The 21,362-nt window shown below is 45.3% G+C and overlaps 1 protein-coding gene and 1 long non-coding RNA gene across 3 annotated transcripts in view; one reads left to right on the forward strand and one right to left on the reverse strand.

Annotated features, from left to right (window-relative positions):
• LOC121276542 (amyloid beta (A4) precursor protein-binding, family B, member 1 interacting protein) overlaps positions 1–21,362 on the reverse strand; it is a 175,132-nt gene that overhangs the window by 132,559 nt on the left and 21,211 nt on the right. The window lies entirely within an intron of this gene.
• Positions 732–10,679, forward strand: LOC121276543. Its single transcript, XR_005942679.1, has 3 exons — positions 732–979; positions 8,411–8,726; positions 10,181–10,679. It is a non-coding gene; the product is annotated as an uncharacterized LOC121276543 (long non-coding RNA).

Raw genomic sequence — 21,362 nt, forward strand, 5'->3', positions numbered from 1 at the left:
CTTGCACTGTTAATTGAAACCAACTTTGAACTTAAGTTACAGCATTCAATTATTTCAAAATGTTTGAAAGATAAATTGTCAGGATAAACTAAAGGCTGCTGTGAATTTATTGTGAGCATGGAAAATAAACAAACGGAGAAAACAAACTAAAGCAACTATATTTCCTCTATGCACTAACTGTGGCAAAATCATAAACACTTTTAAAGAGAGCTGGTTTCAAATTTTGCAACCCTCAGTACACAGAGGACTCCCTCTGAATTTAACAAAGGCTTTAATCAAATTATTTTAAAACAGGTACTATTACTAGAAATAAGGATGGCTTGTGATTGGTTTGGGGAATGACCATAAGGAGCATTTTCCTGAGGTTAGGATGATTTTTTTGGGGGGGCACACCTAAACTGCACCTGCTTGAATCTGACTTTAGTTGTTGTCCTACGAAACATAAATGTCTTCCACTCCTGCCACTAAGATTCTTTACTCGCACGAGTACAAAATCTTCCTTACGAGATAATCCCTTAAGAAATCCTTGCTGGCTCTCCTTGATTAACCCACATTTGTCCATGTGACTATTAATTTTGTCCCTAATTATTGTTTCTAGAAGTTTCCTCACCACCAAAGTTAAACTGACAAGCCTGTTAATTGCTGGGCTTATCTTTACACCCTTTTTTGAACAAGTGTTTAACGTTTGCAATCCTCCAGCTGTCTGACACAATCCCTGAGTCTAAGGAAGACTGAAAAATTATGGCCAGAAAAATTACGGCTCCTCTGATGCTCTTGAGTGAACATATTTTAGAGGGCTTTGGGAAATAGTAAAGGAAAGCACGAGAAAGCTGAGTGAAATATTCCCATCGGTCAGTTTGTTATTATTGTGATTAGAACTTGACGACAGAGCGGAAGTCTGCAATCATTAACTCCATGGTACTAACTGGTGGTCAGTGTGTCCTTCCATTCAGCACAGGAAATTACCCTACTGAGGCTGGTGAGTAACAGTGTAACAATCACCAAACTATTTTAAGCTTTTGAGGCATAACTGAACACATTCTTTGAAAGGAAACTGCATAGCTGCATGAGTCGCTTCACAAAAACCCAATGAAGTGTGTTATAGTTATAAACATATTCCAGCAAAAATGAATCTGTTTTCAGTAGAAAGCAGGATGTTTAATTTCTCTTCAATCATTCACTTTTCTGTGGTACTGGGGGCAGCTTGTGATTATTTTGTCCTGCTTTATGTAATCCAAAGCATAAATATCTGTTAAAGGACCACTTTTTTCATAGTTAAAAGCGGGTTGGAATAGCCTAAACACTTGCCTCTTTCGGTGAATATCTCATTATTCATGGAGGTATGCAAAGCATCCATATTGTTGAAACAAAAAATGATACCTTGAACCATTAAAAAAATCTCTGAACTAAAAGAGCAAGATCAATACCTATACGTAGGTTCATATCAAAGCCAAGTCCAATGCCCACATCCATGATTTTGACCTATATTCTGACCTGCCGCAAATCCATTATCCATATTCGTATCTATACTAAAACTTGTACGTTAAACTGCTTACCAGATCCACATACATATCAAAACTCATTAAGGCATCCTACCTTGAAATACTTCTTATTGAAATAGTTTATTATTGGAGCAGCTGGTGCTAAAAGTAACCTGCTATTCCTATTTACTTTGGTGCTGCTTCATGCTCTCGTTGGGACTTGGAAAAATTTATTAATTTTGCTTACAATCTCCACCCCTCCATCATTTTCACATGGTCCATCTCTGACACTTCCCTTCCCTTCCTTGACCTCTCTGTCTCAATCTCTGGTACCACCCCTGCTATTCCTCCTTGTTTCTATTCCTATTCTATTATCAGTGCACAGGTACATTAGAAGCTAAATTGGCTTTGTGCTTTGAGTGTGCTTTGTTGCTGATACCATGTTATTGAGTGACTAGGAGAGAAATAAAGGGACAAGCAGTCTAGGATTGTCTGAGTCCAGGGTAGTGCATGGTTTCTGCAAGGAGAGCAAACCACAAGGCTGCAACTTCTGGCCTAGAGGAGAAATGAGGCCCACTGACGGGAAGTATAGTGACGCTTTCACAAGATGAAACAGCTCAATAAAATTCCCTGAAATTACATTACACAATGTTATAGGGCCTTAACCTCTGAGCTCCAGGGCAGTGAAATGGGAGCGGGAAGGGGTACCCCAAAGATGCGCTGGAGAAGCCCGCCCCAAAGGTCCCAGAAATCAAAACTTCTCATGGGCAATTGCCCTGCACTGGTAACCATCCGAAAATGTGATTTAAATTGTAAACCTTGAATGGTTCTGAATGTGTGACATCAATAGTTACACAGAAAGGTTAGAAGAATTAAAACCACTTCTAACTTCTGAGGAAGTAGTGTACAACCAACACTGACACCCCCACCCCATGGGACTCACCCTACCCCCCCAGAACCCCAGGGGACTCCCCCAATCCCTCCCACAAAGAACTCTCCCCACCATGGGATTCCATCAACCCCATGGAACTCCAACTCTGCTATGGGGTCTCTTTCCAAACCCCACCAAGGCCCAACTCCTGACTCTTAGGCTCGGCCAGACCCGACTCCCAGCCCGAACCAACCCAACCCGCCCCCGCTGGGGGCCTAACTGGACCCGAGTACCCCCCCGCCTTCCCCACCGAGCCCGACCCAAACCCCCTCCCAAGGGCCTGACCAGACCCCTCCCCCACAGCCGAGGCCTGACCCAGCTCCCCTACACCTCTGAGGCCTAACCTAACCCCCACCCAAAGCCCAACCTGACCACCCCTCTCACTGAGGCCTGACTCGACACCCTCCATCCATAAGACCATAAGACCATGTGGAGAATTTTCTCCCCAGTGCAGGCTGGTTGGGAGCGGGCGCGGAGCTGATTTTACGTGGGCATGCCAATTAAGGCCCACCCAGCGTGACGGGCTCAGCACTATCTGTGCAGGTGGGGAGGAGGAGGGAGAGTTGGGGCCTGCACTCTTTTGCACATGTGCACGAAAGAGCGCAGAAATCTCCCTGAGTCATCGAGCTGCCTCAGGGAGATTAAGTTCAGTGTTAAAGATGGAACAAATAAAAAGATAAAATTATTCAGGCACGTCTCCTCACGTGACAGTGTCACATGAGCTGGGATGTGGTTATGAATTTTCATTTAAGTTTTTATTTAATTTATAAACCCTTCATGAAACCTCATCCCTCCCGTGGATGAGGTTTCATGAAAAACACAAAGGCCACCTGGGCTCTTCACCTGCCCACCAACCTTAAGGGTGGACGGGCAGTCCTGACAATTGCTTTAATTAGTTTATTAAAAGCCTTAACAGGCTTTTGACAGTTTGGTGGGCGAGCAGCAGACTCTGGTGTGAGCTCGCCGAACTGAAGACCTGAATGACACGCGGTGATGTCAGGACACACGCCCAATGTCACTGCGCATCATTTTACACGTTGGCGTGCAGGGCCCCCCTGCACGCTGAACAGAAGATTCTGCCCCATAAGACGTGAAGCATAAGTAGGTCATTTGGCCCATCAAGTCTGCTCTGCCACTCAATGAGACCATGGCTGTTCTGATAATCCACACCTCCATTTTCCTGCTTTCTCCCCATAACCCTTGATTCCCTTACTGATTAAAACTCTATCTATCTCAGCCTTGAATATACTTAACCACCCAGCCTCCACAGCCCTCTGCGGTAAAGAATTCCACATACTCACTACCCCTGAGAGAAGAAATTCCTCCTCAACTCTGTCTTCAATGGGCGACCCCTTACACTGAGATGATGCCCTCTGGTCCTAGGCTCCCCCACAAGGGGAAACAACCTCTCAACATCTACCCCGTCAAGCCCCCTAAGAATCTTATATGTTTCAATAAGGTTGCCTCTCATTCTTCTAAACTCCAATGAGTAGAGGCTCAACCTACTCAACCTCTCCTCATAAGAAAATCCCTCCATACTTGGGATCAACCTAATGCACCTTCTCTGGACTGCCTCCAATGCCAGTATATCTTTCCTTAAATAATGGGACCAAAACTGTTCACAGTATTCTAGGTGTTGCCTAACGCGTGCCTTGTATAGTTTTAACAAGATTTATTTAGGGCAGAATATTCTGTTAGACGCGCGGGGGTGGGGGGAACCACATGCTGATGCGTAAAATGATGTATGGTGACGTTGGGCATGCATCCTGCCGTCACCGTGGGTCATTCTGATCTTCCATTCGGTGGACGAGCACTGGAGTCCACTGTGTGCCTGCCAAACTGTCAAAGGCCTGTTAAGGCCATTAATAAACTAATTAAAGCAATTGTCAGGGCTGCCCGTCCAACCTTAAGGTTGGCGGGCAGGTGAAGAGCCCAGGTGGCCTTCGTATTTTTCATGAAACCTCTATTCTATTTACCTTCCCTATTACCTGCTGAACTTGTATGCTAGCTTTTTGTGAATCATGCACGAAGACCCCCAAATCCCTCTGTGCTGCAGCTTTCTGCAGCCTTTCTCCATTTAAATAATATTCAGCTCCTCTATTCCTCCTGCCAAAGTGCATAACCTTACATTTTCCCACATTATATTCCATCTGCCAAGCTTTTGCCCACTCATTTAGCCTGTCTATATCCCTCTGTAGACTCTTTTTGTCATCCTAGCCACTTGCCTTCCCACCTATTTTGTGTCATCCGCAAACTTGGTGATAGTACATTCATTTCCCTCCCCCAAGTCAATAACATATATTGTAAATTATTGTGGCCCCAGCACTTATCCCTGTGCTCCTCACTAGTTACAGCTTACGATCCCGAAAATGCCCCTCTTATCTCAACCCTCTGTCTTCTGTTCGTTATCCAATCCTCTATCCATGCTAATATACTACCCCAAACACCATGGGCTTTTATCTTATTAAGTAGCCTTATGTGCTGTACCTTATCGAACACCTTTTGAAAATCCAAATATATTACATCTACTGGCACTCCTTTATCTGTCCTGCTTGTTAGCTTCTCAAACAATTCTAATAAACTTGTCAGGCATGATTTCCTCTTCATGAAGCCATGCTGACTCTGCTTGATTATATTATACATTTCTAAATGCTCTGCTATTACATCCTTTATAATTGACTCTAACATTTTCCCAATGACGGATGTTAAGCTAACTGGCCGATAATTACCTGTTTTTTGTCTCCCACCCTTTTCAAATGAGGGTGTTACATTGGTAATTTTCCAATCTTCTGGGACTTTTCCAGAATCTAAGGATTCTTGGAAGATTACTACCAGTGCAACCACTATCTTTGTAGCCACTCCCTTTAATATCCTAGGGTGCAACCTATCAGGCCAAGGGGACTTATTGGCCTTTAGCCCCATTAGTTTCCCTAGTACTTTTTATCTAGTGATAGTTATTGTATTTATTTCCTCCCTGCTTTTGCCCCTTGATTGTTTAGTATTTCTGGAATGCTATTAGTGTCTTCCACAATGAAGACTGATGTAAAGTATTTATTCAACTCCTCTGCCATTTTCTGGTCCCCCATTATTATTTCCCCAGCCTCATTCTCTAAGGGGTTTATGTTCACTTTCGTCTCTCTATTCCTTTGTATATAGTTAAAGAGGCTCTTACTGCCCATTTTTATGTTACTTGCTAGTTCACTCTCAGAGTTTATTTACTCCCTCTTTATTTTTTTGGTCATCTTTTGTTGATTTTTAAAACTTTCCTAATCCTCTGACTTGCCACTAATCTTTTCCACATTGTATGTTTTTCCTTTTAATTTGATACTATCCTTAACTTCCTTGGTTAACCATAGTCGGTTTGCCCCCTTCCTAGAATTCCTCTTCCTCACTGGGATATATCTTTATTGCGAGTCATTAACTATCTTCTTAATTGTCTGCCATTGTTCATCAACCATCTTTTCGGCCAAACTCCTTTCCCAGTCCACTCCAGCCAACCTTGCCCTCATTCCTTTGTAATTACCCTTATTTAAGTTTAGCACAGTTGTTTCCAACTCAAATTTCTCCCTCTCAAACTGAATGCTAATTTTTACCATGTTATGGTCACTGTTTCCTAGGGGTTTTTTCACTCTGAGATAATTTATTAAACCTGCCTCATTACACATTACCAGATCCAAAATAGCCTGGTTGGATCCACAACACATTCCTCTAGGAAACTGTCCCAAATAAACTCTATAAATTCTTGCTCAAAATCTACCCCTCCTCCCCAAATCCTGCCTTTTTTACCTGATACACTTATCTTTTCCCAGGCCTGTCAAATAACTTTAAAGTTTGCTGGAGCTTTAACTTATCTGGTTCTCAGCAGCTAGTGCCACAAAAAAGGAGGCATGCCCTCCTTACATTCAACTTTACAGTCCTCAATGATGGACCTCAAGGTGACATTGCGCTGCAGAGGTCTTGCCCGGCCTGAGTCGGACTGTCGGGTGAGATAGGATCAAAAACATTTCAGCTAAAAAGTAGGAGTGGAGTGGCACTCCAATTCTGACTGCCACCCCACGGAAGTTCAGGCCCATAGTATGTACAGCACTGAAACAGGCTACTTAGCAGGGTTTATGCTCCATGTAAGCCTCTTTCCATCCTTCTTCATCAAATCACAGCAACATATCCTTCTATTCTTTTTTACCTCTTGGTTTTTAAAATTTATTCTCTCATGGGATGTGGGCATCGCTGGCTAGGCCAGCGTTTGTTGCCCATCCCTAACTGCCCTTGAGAAACTGGTGGTGAGCCACCTTCTTGCAACACTGCAGTCCATGTGGTTTAGATGCATCCACAGGGTTGTTAGGGAGGGAGTTGAAGGGTTTTGTGTTTATTTAGTGAAATATGTTTATTTAGCTTCCCTTAAACGTAAACATGTTATTCACCTCACCTACTCTTTGTAGCTGTGAGTTCCACAGACTAACCACTTTGGGTGAAGAAATCTATCCTGAATTTACTATTGGATTTATTAATGATTATCATATATATGGGCCTTAGTTCTGGTCTCTTCCACAAGAGGAAATATCTTCTCTACACGTACCCTATTAAACCCTTTCACAACCTTAAAGACCTCATCCCATCATCCATTTTCTCTTTACTAGAGAAAAGGGCTCCAGCCTGTTTAATCGCTCTTGATATGTATAACCTCTCAATTCTGATATCATTCCATTAAATCCATTTTTGCACCTTCTCCAGTGCTTCTATATTCTTTTATAATATGGACAACAGAGATGTTCAATTCAAGTGTGGTCTAACCAGGTTTTATACAAGCTTAACGAACGGCAGGATCTTCTGCTCTGAAGCCTAGGTTTGGTGGCAGTCACGGAATTGTGAGTGATTTCTGTTTTGGTGGGGACAAGGGGGAGGATGGCTGAATGTGTGCAATCTTGCACTGTTCAGCTCATTACTTATGCATACTTGTGGAGCACGTTGAATCTCATGGCGGGTGCGGGCAGGAAGTCCCCCTCCCCGCTTTTATCTCATGAGCTCGAAGGTCTGGCCACCATACTTAAAGGGAGCCTGGACAGCTTCCCTCCCTTCCTCCCTTAGCCTGTCTTCCAGGTTCAGCCTCCGCTCCACCTTTCCACCCTACCACCCCAATTCCAGCCTTGGCGCTGCTTTTCCTGCTGGCACCTGATATGAGTGAAGTTATGAGCGACTCCCAAGAAGGAGAAAGCAGCATCTACTGACCTCAAAGTCAGGGGAGAAATGAAGATCACCGGGTGCATGCCACTTATTATAAAAGTGAACATTCTAAGTTCCCACCGGCGGGGAACTTAATTTGGTGAGGAAACTTAATTCCGGCGCGGTGGCCTTTTAATGAGCATGCATAACATACTAATGTATGATAAAGGGTTTCCTGACAATGTTCATTGGGAAGCTCGACCTGCCTTTTAAGTCCCAGTCCCGGGAACAGCATTCCAACTGTTCTTCTCCGATTTTTGGCCTCATGCCAAATGAAGCCCCCCACCTGCCATGCTTCTTGTTGCTGGTGGGACAAGAAAATTCTGCCCATAATCTCTGCTTTTCAATTTTATCCTTCTAGGAATGAACACCTTTGCTTTGTTTGCTTTTTATGGCATTATTAACTTGAAGCACTACGTTTAGTGATTTATGTATCTGTGCTCCAAGATCACTCTATTCCTTTATCCTCCTCGTATGGTACTTCCTAGGATAGTATACCACCTCACACTTTACTACATTGAAGTTCATTTGCCAATTACCTGCTTATTCTGCAAGTTTATTAATGTTTTCTTGTATTTTGTCACAATCATCCCCTGCATTAACTATGCTCTTTGATTCGGTTTTGTCCACAAGCTTTGAAATTGTACTTCCAATTCCGAGTTCAAACCATTTTTGTGAATGGTGAACAGTGGTGATCCCAGCACCATTCCATTTCCCACCTTATGCCAGTCCGAGTAACTACATTTAATCCCCATTTTCTCTATTTTCTGTTTTGCAGCCAGCTTGCTCTGTATCCTGCTACTTGTCCCCTGACTCCACAAGTTCTCACTTCAGTATTGAATCTTCCAAGTGGTGCCTTATTGAAGTCCTTTTCAAAATCCAAATATGTGGGCCTCAATCTCCTGAGGAGCAGCAATCACCTCCGGACTGCGGCTCTGCTCATCCTTTTTTGCACCATTCCAGAGCTCCATATTCCTGGTCAGCTCTTCTAATTCTGGCAGAAATGCAGCCTTTACCTTCAATTCCTAGTAGTGCTGGATCACCAGGGGAAGACAAGCCACATCCCTTTTTACGGCACTAGCTGCCATATTCTGGTGAGTGTTCACTAACACACTAAAAAGCTGGGACATTTAAACAGCTTTTCGGTGTGTACAGGTGCTGAACAATGTAGTGAATGGGTGAGTGAATCAGTGACTGTGTGAGCGTGTAGGTGTGTGAGGGGGAAGGGTGGGTGAGGTAAGTGGGTAAGGGGTAGGTTAGCAGGTGGGCGAGATAAGTGGGTAAGGGGGTAGGGTGGAAGGTGGATGAGGTGGTAGGTGGGTAGGGAGGTAGATGGATAGGGCGACAGGTGGGCTGAGGTTGGGTCATGTCAGGTTGGGGAGGAGTTGATGGTGAGGTTGACTTCCGATTGGGTGGGGGGAGTCGGGGTGTTGGCGGGGCAGGCGGGTGGTGAGATTGAGTCAGGTCGGGTTGGCGGGGAAATCGAATGGTTGAGTGAGTAGCGGTGTTAGGAGGGGGGAGTCGTAGGGTTGGGCATCAGTGTGAGTGATTGCGGGCTTGGTTTTAAAGTTATCTAGGAGTGAGATGAGGATTTTCCTGGGTAATATTTCCTGGGTAACTAGGTCAGAACAGTCTGAAGTCACCAAATCTAACTCAGAGTTGGGGGCTTTTTTGGAGAGTCCCCAGGAGCAGGGGAATTGCCCATCAGAAGTTCAAACTTCCCAGGCAATTCCCACAGAGTCAGTGCATTGGGACTTCTGCGGGATCCCAAAGCACATCTTGGGGGAATACTTCCCATCTCCAATGATCCAGAGACTGGAGGATCTGGGCCATCATGTCTACTGCATTAATCTTGTCTACTCTTCATGTTACTTCTTCAAAGAATTCAATCAGTTGGTCAAGCATGAACTTGCCTCTGGCAGTTAATGCAAACTGGTCTTTATTACAATTTCAGTTGCCAAATATTTTTCGATCACATCTTTAGGTAAGGATTCCATTACCGATGTTAAGCTGACAACAAGAACGATTTGTCAGAGATGACTGTTTTCATTATGACTTTATAAACAATTGGATTTACAAAGTACATTGGCCTACATCTTAGTGAAAACAAGTTCTACTGCTCTGAATTCCTACTTTTAAGTGATGCCAATTTGTATTAAAAAAAACTTCAAGGGCTTTGAGAGCAGCTCGAGTATGGTGTGTTCGAATGCTGGGAGGTGTTTAATGTAGCATGGGAAAATGGCACTGAGCCACAAAGCACAAGAAGGTTCCAGTGATGGTTGCTGATCTGCACTGCTTTAGAGGAACCTTAGTACTGGCCTGTGTTTCTGGGAAGATTCAGCCTCGGTTTCCATTCTTGGTCACTATTCAGAGATCTCTATTGAGAAGTGTGCATACATTGCCAGTGCCTGTCATCTAGGGTTGCTCACTCTGCCAAACCATCTTGGAGGTGCCAGAAATTAAAGAACTCCTGTACTCTGATGAGATTGTGCACTTTCTTTCAATTACTTTAAACATTTTTTTGTTTATTTGTTATCAAATATTGCAGGTGTTGATATTGGAGAAATGTGACTGACAGTCAAGAAGCATCCAATTGGGTAATGAGCAAGTCTATTCACTTTCTAATTTGAATGGAAAGCCAGAACACCGTGAGGATAAATGTGTCCGGCTACCAATTGAGGGAGTGTGGGGGAGAGTGACTGGAAGCCAGCAGTCACGTGTTGGAATCTTCTGGGATATGTACCACTGAAGTTGGCAATCTTACGGTCTCACATGCAGAATGGAGCTGAAAAGTGTAATTAAATGATGTCACGCTAACCACACATTTACTATGAGCAAGTGTAATAAATTTGGACCAGCCTTTTAATGATCTGCTAATTCTGCCATAAGCATCTATTACAAAATGAACATTTTGACAGAATTTTGTGGTACTACTCAAAAAATTTTGCCTTCTGTTGTGGAGATAAGCAGTATCACAGAAACATAACAGATGGCTTTGGCATGAAGGAAAACAGATTCCCCAGTGTATTAGTTTTCAAATGGGAGCCAAGATCCTAGGAGGTCCACAAGGAGATCCCAGGGAAACCCTGAGGTCACTACATATCAACGGTTAGTCACCAGATTTCTGTGTATCTTGACTTATTTTAGTTGTGTTTTTGTTTTTTTTCTTGGGATCTGGGTGAGGCGGACAAGCCAGTATTTACTGCCAATCCCTTTGTGTTCTCAGGGTTTTGGGTCATCTACATAACATGGGACTTCTCCCAGGCTTTTCCTGCCCCGTCGTGGCAGGACCCGCCATAGGGGAATGCGATGGGCCAGCCAAAAGACTTTAGGTGGAACCGGAAGATCCCAGCTGTGGGTGGAGCCGGAAAATCCCGGCCTAGTACCACATGTAAGCCAGACCAGGTGAAGGTGATGTGTTTCCCTCCTTGGAGGTTATTAGTGAACCAGTTGGGTTTTCCTAGCAATACAGCAGCTTTCCTCATAATTTTTCTGGGACTGATTTCAAAGTTACCATATTTATTGAATACAATTTCATGTCCTGAACCCTGGATGGCTAAACAATTACTGCAACCATTGGCCTACAATATGAACAATAAATGTTTTACAATTGTCATGACCACGGATCATTGCCCCAAATTACTTATGGGCATATTGAACTTTTAAGTAAGAAGTGTTTTATTTAAAAAAAAGGACCTACAAGCAAAAACTGCCTGAGACTGTAAAGTAACTACTTGTTGGAACATTCCTATATGGATGACACTTGACCCACTAGTCCAGAGAGAACTGAATGTCATGCCTAAAAATATGTCAATGCCTACTTCAGACAGAGACACTTCAAAGGAAGAGATGCAACGCAAAAACTGAACTGATTACCAACTTAGCAAAACCATCCCCTGTTGAGTCATATTCCAGTTTGTGAACATGATCTGTGTTGATAAAAGCAGTTTCTGGGCAAAAGACATATTTGTTTTTCCCTTCCAGAGATACACAAGAAAAGGGATTAAAAAGCCAACTGTAACTCTAGTTCTGTGTGCTAGTCTGGTGCTCTAGTTCTACTGTGTCAATGTGTTCTATGAAGGTCACAGTTGAAGAACATCAACCAGGCATCCCTAGGCCTGTAGGTAAAAAAGTATCTCTCTCTCTGATTGCTGGAAGTAAGTCACAAGTCAGCAAAGGCACAGTCAAAAATGAAACAGCACAACTCATTTCAGCTAACCTGCAGAACTGAGTGTCTCTAAACCAGCTGCTCAACTGCCAAAGTCAGCTCTGCTGGACTCATCCAACTTAATGGCCGCAACATCTCTGCATCTACTCCTCATGGACAAGCGAAGACTGACTCGTATATCTTTTTTAACTTCTATTTCTGGACTCACTTCTCATTTCTAATCTGTGTGCATGAGTGTTGCATTTTTGGTATTTTTTCCTTGCATTTTAGTAACTAATAAACTTACTCCTTCTTTGGCTCAAGAAAGCCTAGTTAAATTGGTTCCTTTTAAAACATAAATATGTTTGGACTGGGAATAGGTATCCATGAGGGAAGGGATCTTTTTAAATTAACCTTGTTGGGACCAACAGAGGAAGTTGAATAAAGAAGGAGAGCCAGTTCATTCCTCCTCACCAGGGAGCATAACAATTTGGGGTACCTCGTCCAGGATCATAATACCCAGGGACCAGTCATAACACAATTACAGCATTGTTTCCCATTGGGTAGCTGACACTGTGCTTTAGGATTTAGAATGGGATGGGGGTGGGATGAAAAGGATTCTCAATGTCAAGTCTTAAGAGCTTAGGAAGAAAGTTTTAATAATGGCTTAACAAGCAAAGGCAGGTAAAATATGTCTTAGTCTTGTTTCCTCCCAGGAGTAATTTTAGTAGTATCTATAGAAGTTAGCAACAGCTGTGTTATTACTCATACAATGGGCAGAATTTTACCCTTGGTGTGCGGGATTGGCAGGAGCGGGCGGGGCTGGCCAGGAGGTCAGCTGCTGCCTGCGATTGGCAGCGCTCCATGATTTTATGCGGGTGGGCCAATTAATACATGGCCTGGGAGTGAATGCGAAGAGGGGGCGGGGCAGGGGCGGGGCATGATGTCCACTGGGCCCAATAGCGATCCGGTGGCTGATTCAAATGTGGCCTCAGTAGCCCCTGGAAGGCTGCCACAGAGGGATGTAGAAGTGTTGCGAATGGAAACTGTAGCGGTTGGATAGGGCAGGTAGGAGGGCAGGCTGGGGGGCAGTCGGCGCCGCGTTTTTTGGATGAGTGCCTCGCAGCCCTCCTGAAGGGGGTGCCAGAGAGGAGAGAGGACCCCCACCTCACCAAAAAGACCTGGGAGTAGGTGGCATTCAGTGTCAGCAGCCACGATGTGGTGAGGCACACATGGGTGCAATGCCGGAAGCGCTTCAACAATCTCCTGCGATCGGGAAGGGTGAGTATCGTGTTGGCATGGGTCACTTTGCAGAACAGTTAAAAGCTTCCCATCTCCTCATCGACCTCAGAGGTTTTAGAGTGTGGTGGCAAATGTCAATGAGGCAGGAGCTGGCCAAGGGGGTGACCCTGGCTACTTGGGCTGAGTGCCTTGCGACTCCAGGGTCATGAATCAGCTGAGCCCTGCGAGGTGTTCCTCAGGTGGGATTGGCCAGGCTGCAATGGCGCTACAGGTAGAGAGTGGGCTAATCACTGCTCCTCTGTCCTTTCAGGAGTAAACATCCCATAACAATGCTGAGAGGTTGTGGACTGGTGGGGGACTCCCACACCTCCTCATCCTCTCGCGATATGAGCTGGAGGCCCTGGAGCTGGAGAGGCGCCATACACCTCGGTCAAGTGGATGTGGTGAGGCTGGGGTGCCAGAGGAAGATAAGAGTGCAGTGCACTGAGGTGAGAATGTCGGTTATTGCTACCATTCCAGTGTAGCCTCTATGTTGATGTAAGCCTGGAACCTGGAATTCCCATTGATAATTGAAAGATGAGGGCATCATGATGCATATCTCTGTCTTATCAGGGTGCCAGGCATGCACAGTGACAGTTTCATGACTTAAACTAATGACATGTCTTTCTTCTCCCTTTTAGACTCACCAGCAGTTGGTCGCCGTGAGGAGCCTGAGCCTGACCCCTGAGGACCACCATGCTCACTATGCATTTGTGTCAAACCCTCTCTGTGAAGCAGGCACCAGTGCAGATACCAGCACCTCGGTGGGCATAACATCGCTGGGTAGTCTATTGGTACATTATTGGTGAGGCCACTTCACACTTGCTTGAGGTGCAGGCAGAGATAGAGAGTGCCTACAGCTTCGGCAATCGGAGGACTGCTGGAGACCAGGACAATGCTCAGTCGATGGCTGATGATGGGCCTCTTGAGTCGTTCCCGAGGCAGCAGATCTGGCGGAGATCCATGAGGGAATGTGTGCCATGGTGTCCATTGTGGAGGAGTCTCTGTGGAGCACAAGCATTGTGTTGATCCTTATGGCCAAGCACAATGCCTCCTTCATGGAGTGAGTGGCGACTCTCATGGACAGGCTCGTCCAGGGACTCCATCAGGGATACCTGGGGATGTGTTTGGACCTGCAAGCCCTCACACTGGCAATGACCTCAGCTAGTCAGTGTCAGTGTGGCAGATGGATTGGGCACCCAGTATCCCAGCTAGATGCCCATCCATCAATGGTGAGCAGGGAGGTCCAAAGCGACGTGATGTTGGTGCACAAGCTGCCTGTTGTCTCTGCAGGCTCCTCTCAGGGCACTCTGGATGATGGCAGCAGCTCCTCCATCCCTCTTCCAGTGACTGTGTCATTTGATGGGGTTGCGGCGACCGGGGAGATGCCAGCCATGGCACTGGCTGCTCCCTCCCAGGTGGGGCCAGCCCAGGACCCACGGGCCAGAGGACGCCCGCCAAGGTCATCAAGGCCAACAGGACAGCAAAATGAGCAGGCTGTCTCCAATGCCAGTGCCAGCGAGGGGGAAGCACCTAGATGTAGTACCTGAAAGCAAACACTTAAAGCGCCTGATCATGGGTGATATTTGGTTCCCCCATTTTTCTTTTCTTTTTTTAATGGTGTGATGGAAAACACTGGTTCATATGAATTTCTGCAATGTTTCACATTCACAAGTAAATGATATGTTATTTTGTGCAGCTGGCCTCTGTATGCTTCATTTGTTCTGTAGGTGCAGGACAGGCCGTGATGTTATGATGGATGTGTGTCTCCTGAAACTTTATTGCAAAGGCACAGAGTGTATGTTGTTGACCAAAGAACTGATCCTGTCAGGGATTGAGTATGGAGCCTGAAGCCCTAGCATGTGGTGGCAGTTCTTATTTGGTAGTCTAGCTGAAGGAGCATTGGATCAAAACATCCTGGGTGTCCCTGCCTCCCTGTAGATTACCCAGGTGTGCCTCTATGCCCTCAGCGTTCTCCTCACTGTGCTCATCCTTGGACTCACCACTGGACTCATCAGCCTGTGCAGCTGCTTCAAGATCTTCTTCTTCCAGCGGGTCCCCCCTTGCCAGTGCCCAATTGTGGAGAGCGCAGCATGTAACCACAATCAGTGACACATGATCTGGGCAGTATTGCAATGCGCCTCCTGAATGTTCCAGCATCGGAAGCACATCTTCAGAGCCGACGGAAGCTCTACCTCTCAAGGGAGACAGGGACATCCATTTGTCAGAGGATCGGCTGTGAGATCAGTTCTGACCATGTGAATGCTGAAGGTCACGGTAGCCCTCAGCTTCTATGCCTCTGGCTCTATCCAGGGGTCAGTGGGGGATCTTTATGCAGTGTCCCAATCAGCTGTCCACAGTTGCATCAAACTGGTGGCAGAAGTTCTGTTCAGGTCTGCATTGACTTTCATTCATTACTGTATGCATTACATCTCAAACATATTGAGGTTGCTGCATTGCCACCTGTAAACCCTAGCAGCAGGATATTGGCGCCTTCTGTGGCCCCTTCTGCCTTGGACTTTCTGTGACCCTGCGCACCTTGTGACTGTGCCTCTCCTCCCACAGGTCGGTCCCCTGGAAACTGAATAGGGACACCTGGCTGCTCCCCCTTCTGGCCTTCTCTTCCCCCTCAGAGGAGGTGCCTCCAGCAGAGACCACAATCCCCATTCCCAGGGTAAGGGAAGGCTGATATCTGGAAGGCCCCACGTGGGGCCTGGAAAACAACAGCTGAGTCCTGAACTGAAGCCTCTAAATGCTCTGAATGCAGCTCTGAAGCAAGGTGAAGCTGTCCTGTTCACAGACGCAACATGCAACAAGTGAGATCCTAAACTCTTCACTAATTGCTTTGACAAGGCCACTGACCCCTCTTATCCTGCCCGTGGATGAAGTTTTACAAATTGTGGCCTGCCCATTTTGCCCGTGCGACGGCCTAAAAATCACATGGGCTACGTAAAGCCGGAGACAGTTGGTGCCTCAAGTGCCTTAACTGGCCACTTAATTAATGGTGGGTTGGCCTCTGTCTCCATTGTGCGCCAGCCTAGCAAAATATTGCGAGAGTGCGCGTTGACATCAGCACGCTTGGCCGATGTCAACACACTTTATTTAATGCTCGAGCGTGTTGGGCCCGTGCCTGCCTGCCAAGCTAAAAATTCTGCCCAATGAATACACATCGCAACTTCCAATGGAGTGGCAATTGAGCCAGATTGCTACTCGGCTCGCAAGTTCTTAACCTGAAATCCAGGCGATCCTATCTCGCCCAGCCTTCCAACTCAGGCCAGGTGAGATCTGTGCAGGGACTAACATTGAGGGCTGTAGAGGCGCAGGTAAGAAAGCCATGTTCCTTTTTTGTGGCACTAGCTACCGTCAACCAGGTAAGTTTAAAGGTCCAGCCAGATTTAAAGGAGCTTGACAAGCTAGGGAGAAAGTAAGTGCATAAAGTATGTGGGTAGGAATGGGGTGGCGGGGGTTGTTGGGTCAAGTCTTGGTGGAGGGTACTGGGGGCGGGTGTCGGGTCAGGTCAAGCCTTACGGGAGGTGGGTGTCTGGCCTTGGGGAAAAGGTGTTGGATTGGCTCAGGTCTTGGGAGGGGTGGCTCTAGGGAGGGGGTGGGGTTGGGGGTGAGAGTTGGGCCTGGCAGTGGTTCGGTTGTTGAGGGGGTGGCCAGCAGTGGGGCCTGGTGGGGGAATAGTTGAAGGCGGGGGAACACCTGCTTCCCCCCTGGTGGGGGTGAAGGCTGGGCGACTCCCCTGGGAATTGGGGGTGTTGGGGGAATTCCCATCTGGTTCAGTGTGGGTCTGTACAATAACTTCCCAGAAGTTATAATTGATTTTAATTCTTTTAACTTTTTCTGGGTAACTATTGATGTAAGACATTTGGAGCCATTCCGTTAAACGATTTAAGTCGTATTTTTGGATGATTCCCAGTGCCGGCAATTGCTCATTGGAAGTTTGCACTTCCAGGAGAATTGCTGTGCAATCCTTCCTGGGGAATTTTCAGAGTAGGGGGTAAGGATGGGCAGGTTCCCCAGCACATCTCTGAGGTATCCCCCAAATATAACGTTCTGGAGCTCAGATGTTATGGCCCATTAATGCATCTCTTATGTTTTGGATAATTCTAAGGCTGAGAGGAAATTGAGCTCCATAAAATATATTTAAATCCATAATGTATATCATAATGACTGCTAGGAATGTGTGGTTACCTTTGCTTATTTATACATATATATCTTTATGAATTATTTCACCATCTTTAACTGATTAGGCGTGGTGTGACAGAACCACACATTGAGAAGAAAGCATTTAGTGTAATCTTTTATTAGCATATTACCAGCTTCTTATAAACAGTTGCCAGACTCCAACGAATTACTGGGTACACCGTCTTCTTGACGCTTGGGTAATTGAGACAACAATCGGTCCTTGAAGCTCAGTCAGTAGTGATTACGCTAATTCCCTTACCAACTCGTGTATCAACATTGGCCACAATTATGAGCTGAAGCCTGAACTTGAAGCACAACAGCTGATAAGAGAAATCCTTCAAGCCAATGAGAATCATGAATTCCAGTGGAATAACAGCAATAATGATGTAGAGGAAGTATATCTTTCTAGTCTTGTTTCACCACACATTTCATCAAGTTATCATGCAAGCGCATAGTTCCTCTTTGCCAATCTTGTTGAGCTACATATCCAAAGTACTTGCTCATTATTTCTTATATATAGCATGGTAGGAAAGCAGAGATTGCCAATATCACTACATGTTCAGTTTCAGTGAAAAAGAAATATAAACAGAAAATTCTGGAAACACGCATAAGGCCCATCAGCATTTGAAGAAAAATGAAACAATGGGAGAACCAAACTTCGGAGAGGGTGAAGTGGAGATTTACTACAATTTTTTTTTCATTATTCACTCATGGGATGTGGGCTTCGCTGACTGAGCCAGCATTTATTGCCCATCCCTAGTTGCCCTTGAGAAATTGCCTTCTTGAACATCTGAAGTACACATGGTGTAGGTACACCCACAGTGCTGTTAGGAAGGGAGGCCCAGGGTTTTGACCCAGTGACAATGAAGGAACGGTGATATATTTCCAAGTCAGGATGTTGAGTGACTTGGAGGGGAACTTCCAGGTGGTGGTTTTCCGATTTATCTGCTGGCATTGCCCATGTTTGGCCTGATTCCATGAGACCGCTTGGGGTCTGGAGTTGATGTTGAGGACTCCCAGAGCAACTCCCTCCTGACTGTATACCACTGTGCCATGACCTCTGCTTGGTGGTGATGGTGGTGTCTGGGTCATTGTTTGTAAGGTATGATTACATGAGGATGCCTATGTCAGGCTGTTGCTTGACTAGTCTGTGAGACAGCTCTCCCAATTTTGGCACTCAGCTCCAGGTGTTAAGAAGGAGGAGTTTGCAGACTTGATGGACAGAGGTTGCCATTGTCGTTTCCGGTGTCTAGGTTGATGATGGATGGTTCATTCCGTTTCCTTGTGACTTTGTGGACGACTGTAGTCTCGGTTTATTACAACTGAGTGGCTTGCTAGGCCACTTCAGATTTAAGAGTCAACTACATTGTTGTGGGTCTGGAGTCACATGTAGGCCAGACCAAGTAAGGACAACAGATTTCCTTCCCTGAAGGGGATTAGTGAACCAGATAGGTTTTTACAACAATGGTTTCATGGTCACCATTAGGCTTTTAATTCCAGAGTTTTATTGAATTCAGATTCCACCATATGCCATGGTGGGATTCAAACCCATGTCTCCTGAGCATTACCTTGGGTCCCTGGATCACTAGTCCAGTGACAATACCACTACGCCATCGCCTCCCTTTGATGAAACTGTGGATAAGGGATGTCAGTTATGTGCAGAGGCAAGAAAAGTTTATATTGTACTCCTTAGAACATAGAAGTTTTTAGGGGAAATTGAACAGAGGTGTTCAAAATGAGGTGGAGTTTTTGATGGAGTAGACAGGGAAACATGTTTCCACCAATACAGAGTTAAGGTAATTGACAAAAGAGCCTGAAGGGGAGATGAAAATAATTTTTTAAAGCGGCCAGTTGTTATAATTTGGAAAGTCTGAGAATGTGGTGGAGGCAGTGATTTTCAAAGGGGTATTGGTTATATACTTGAAAAAAGAGCAGGACAATGATTCTATGTTTCTTGCCCTAGAATGCTGTTGCCCTATCTCCAATCCAAGCTGCTATCTAGGAGGCTTCATGCTGCAAGCACAGTGCAAAATTACTCACCTAGAAAATGAACTGATTAAAATTGGGGTGAATCCTCACTTAGTCCGAGATGATCACAGTCCTTTAAAAATCCTTGCCTGTTGTCCTTATCATAAAGTTATGGATATTTAATGCACAGAAAGAGGCCATTCGACTTTTGTATCAGCGCTGATTCTTTGTTCAGTTACATAGCAAGGTAGAAAGGGATACAAAAAGAAATCTGCAGTGCAGCTTGTAAATTTGACATGTTTGCTTAAGAATTACAAACCTTTTTCAGTTGGCCTGAGAAAGAGGAACCAATTGCTTCAGCTAATGCTATTTCCTCAAATTTCAGCTACTGAGATCACATGATTGTCTTCTTCTTTATCTTTTTTCCTCCTGGAAGGATCCTCACAATTATTAAATTATTTCAGTTATGTTTTTGCAGTTTTCTATGTGACCAGCAGAAAGATTTCCTCTGCATGGCATTTACAGCAAAATCCTGATCACATTCTTCATAAGTGTGATCCATTTAAACGTATTAATGACTTTTCTATATAAATCTTCCCTATCATATCTCATCAGAGTGACCACAGTACTCTGGATCAGGCATAATGAGATAGATTTGAACCCTCTACCTGGCAAGAGTGGTACAGGTCGCATGGGTAGGAAGGGTCCAGGCAAAGGCTAAGATGATGGATGGAGGATAGCGAAACATTCTTTCCATGTCCCTGATCCTGATCTTCCCCCAAACAACCTAAATGAAAATAAGCACAGGAGGCCTGCCCGGCACTGACAAGCAGGAGCCTGTCTGACATTGGGAGGACACAACCTAATGACATCGTTGGTGCTGCAGTGGATTTGGGAACCCAACATAGAGGCTAGACCCAAACCATGACAGGAAATCACAAAGTGGCCTGGAGAGTTAAAATGTAACTTTTTAATGAAATCATTGTGGGGTCTGGGGAGACATCTAGTCCTTGGATCTCCCCAGCCTTGGCCCTGCATCTCCCAATGCCAGTATCGATTGCTAACCTCCCCTTCCCGGTGCTAAATGTATGATGGCAAACATTCCTTTGGGTCCCCTGCATCTTAGGAGTTCCACTCCAATTTTAATTCCACCATGCCCCTTGACATTAGTCCCACTAGTTTTGGGCAAGGGTTTGACTTGCTTTGTTCAAATAAGGCCCAGGGGTTATAATGGCCTGATGCTTAGCTCCCCGTTGGAGTTTCTTTCTTGTCCTGTACTCTCACCATGCTGTTCAGTCCAAGCATTTTCCAAACTAAAGTCACCTGGTAGCAAATTACTATAAAATTATTCCTGTTAGTATATGCCTTGAATACAAGATTAATGACAATTTTCTAGAAAGATGGTGCCATGGTGGTAATATCACTGGACTAGTGACACAGGGGCCCTGTTTAATGTCCAAACAGTCATCATTATCTGGTCTGGTGTACATATATGTCCATACACACAGCAATGTGATTGACTCTTAACTGCTCTCTGAAAAGCCTAGCAAGTCACTCAGTTGTACCAAACCACTACAGAAAAGTCAAAAATGAATAAAACCAGATGGACCAACTGGCATCAACATAGGCACCAGAAACAACAACAGTACACCTAGCCCTGTCAACCCTGCAAGGTCCTTTTCACTAACATCTAGGGGCTTGTGCTAAAATTGGGAAAGCTGTCTCATAGACAAGTCAAACAACAGCCTAACATAGTTATACTCACCAAATCCTACCTTACAGTCAATGCCCCATCCATGGGTATGACCTGTCCCACCTAAAGGGCATATCCACGAGGGGTAGCAGCACAGTGGTATACAGTTAGGAGGGAGTTTCCCTGGGATCCTCAACATTCATGGGACTCCAGATCCCATGAAGTCTCAAGGCATCAGGCATGGGCATAGAAACCTCCTGCCAATTACCACCTACCACCGCCCCACCCCTCAGCTGATGAATCAGTATTCCTCCATGTTGAATACCACTTGGAAGAAGTACTAAATGTAGCATGGGCAGAGAATGCACTCAGGGTGGAGTATTTCAATATCCACCATTGAGTGGCTTGGTACCACCACTTTTGAATTCGCTGGCTGAATCCTGAAGGACA

The sequence above is a fragment of the Carcharodon carcharias genome, chromosome 3 (genome assembly GCF_017639515.1).
Source record: "Carcharodon carcharias isolate sCarCar2 chromosome 3, sCarCar2.pri, whole genome shotgun sequence".
Classification (NCBI taxonomy): Eukaryota; Metazoa; Chordata; class Chondrichthyes; order Lamniformes; family Lamnidae; genus Carcharodon; species Carcharodon carcharias.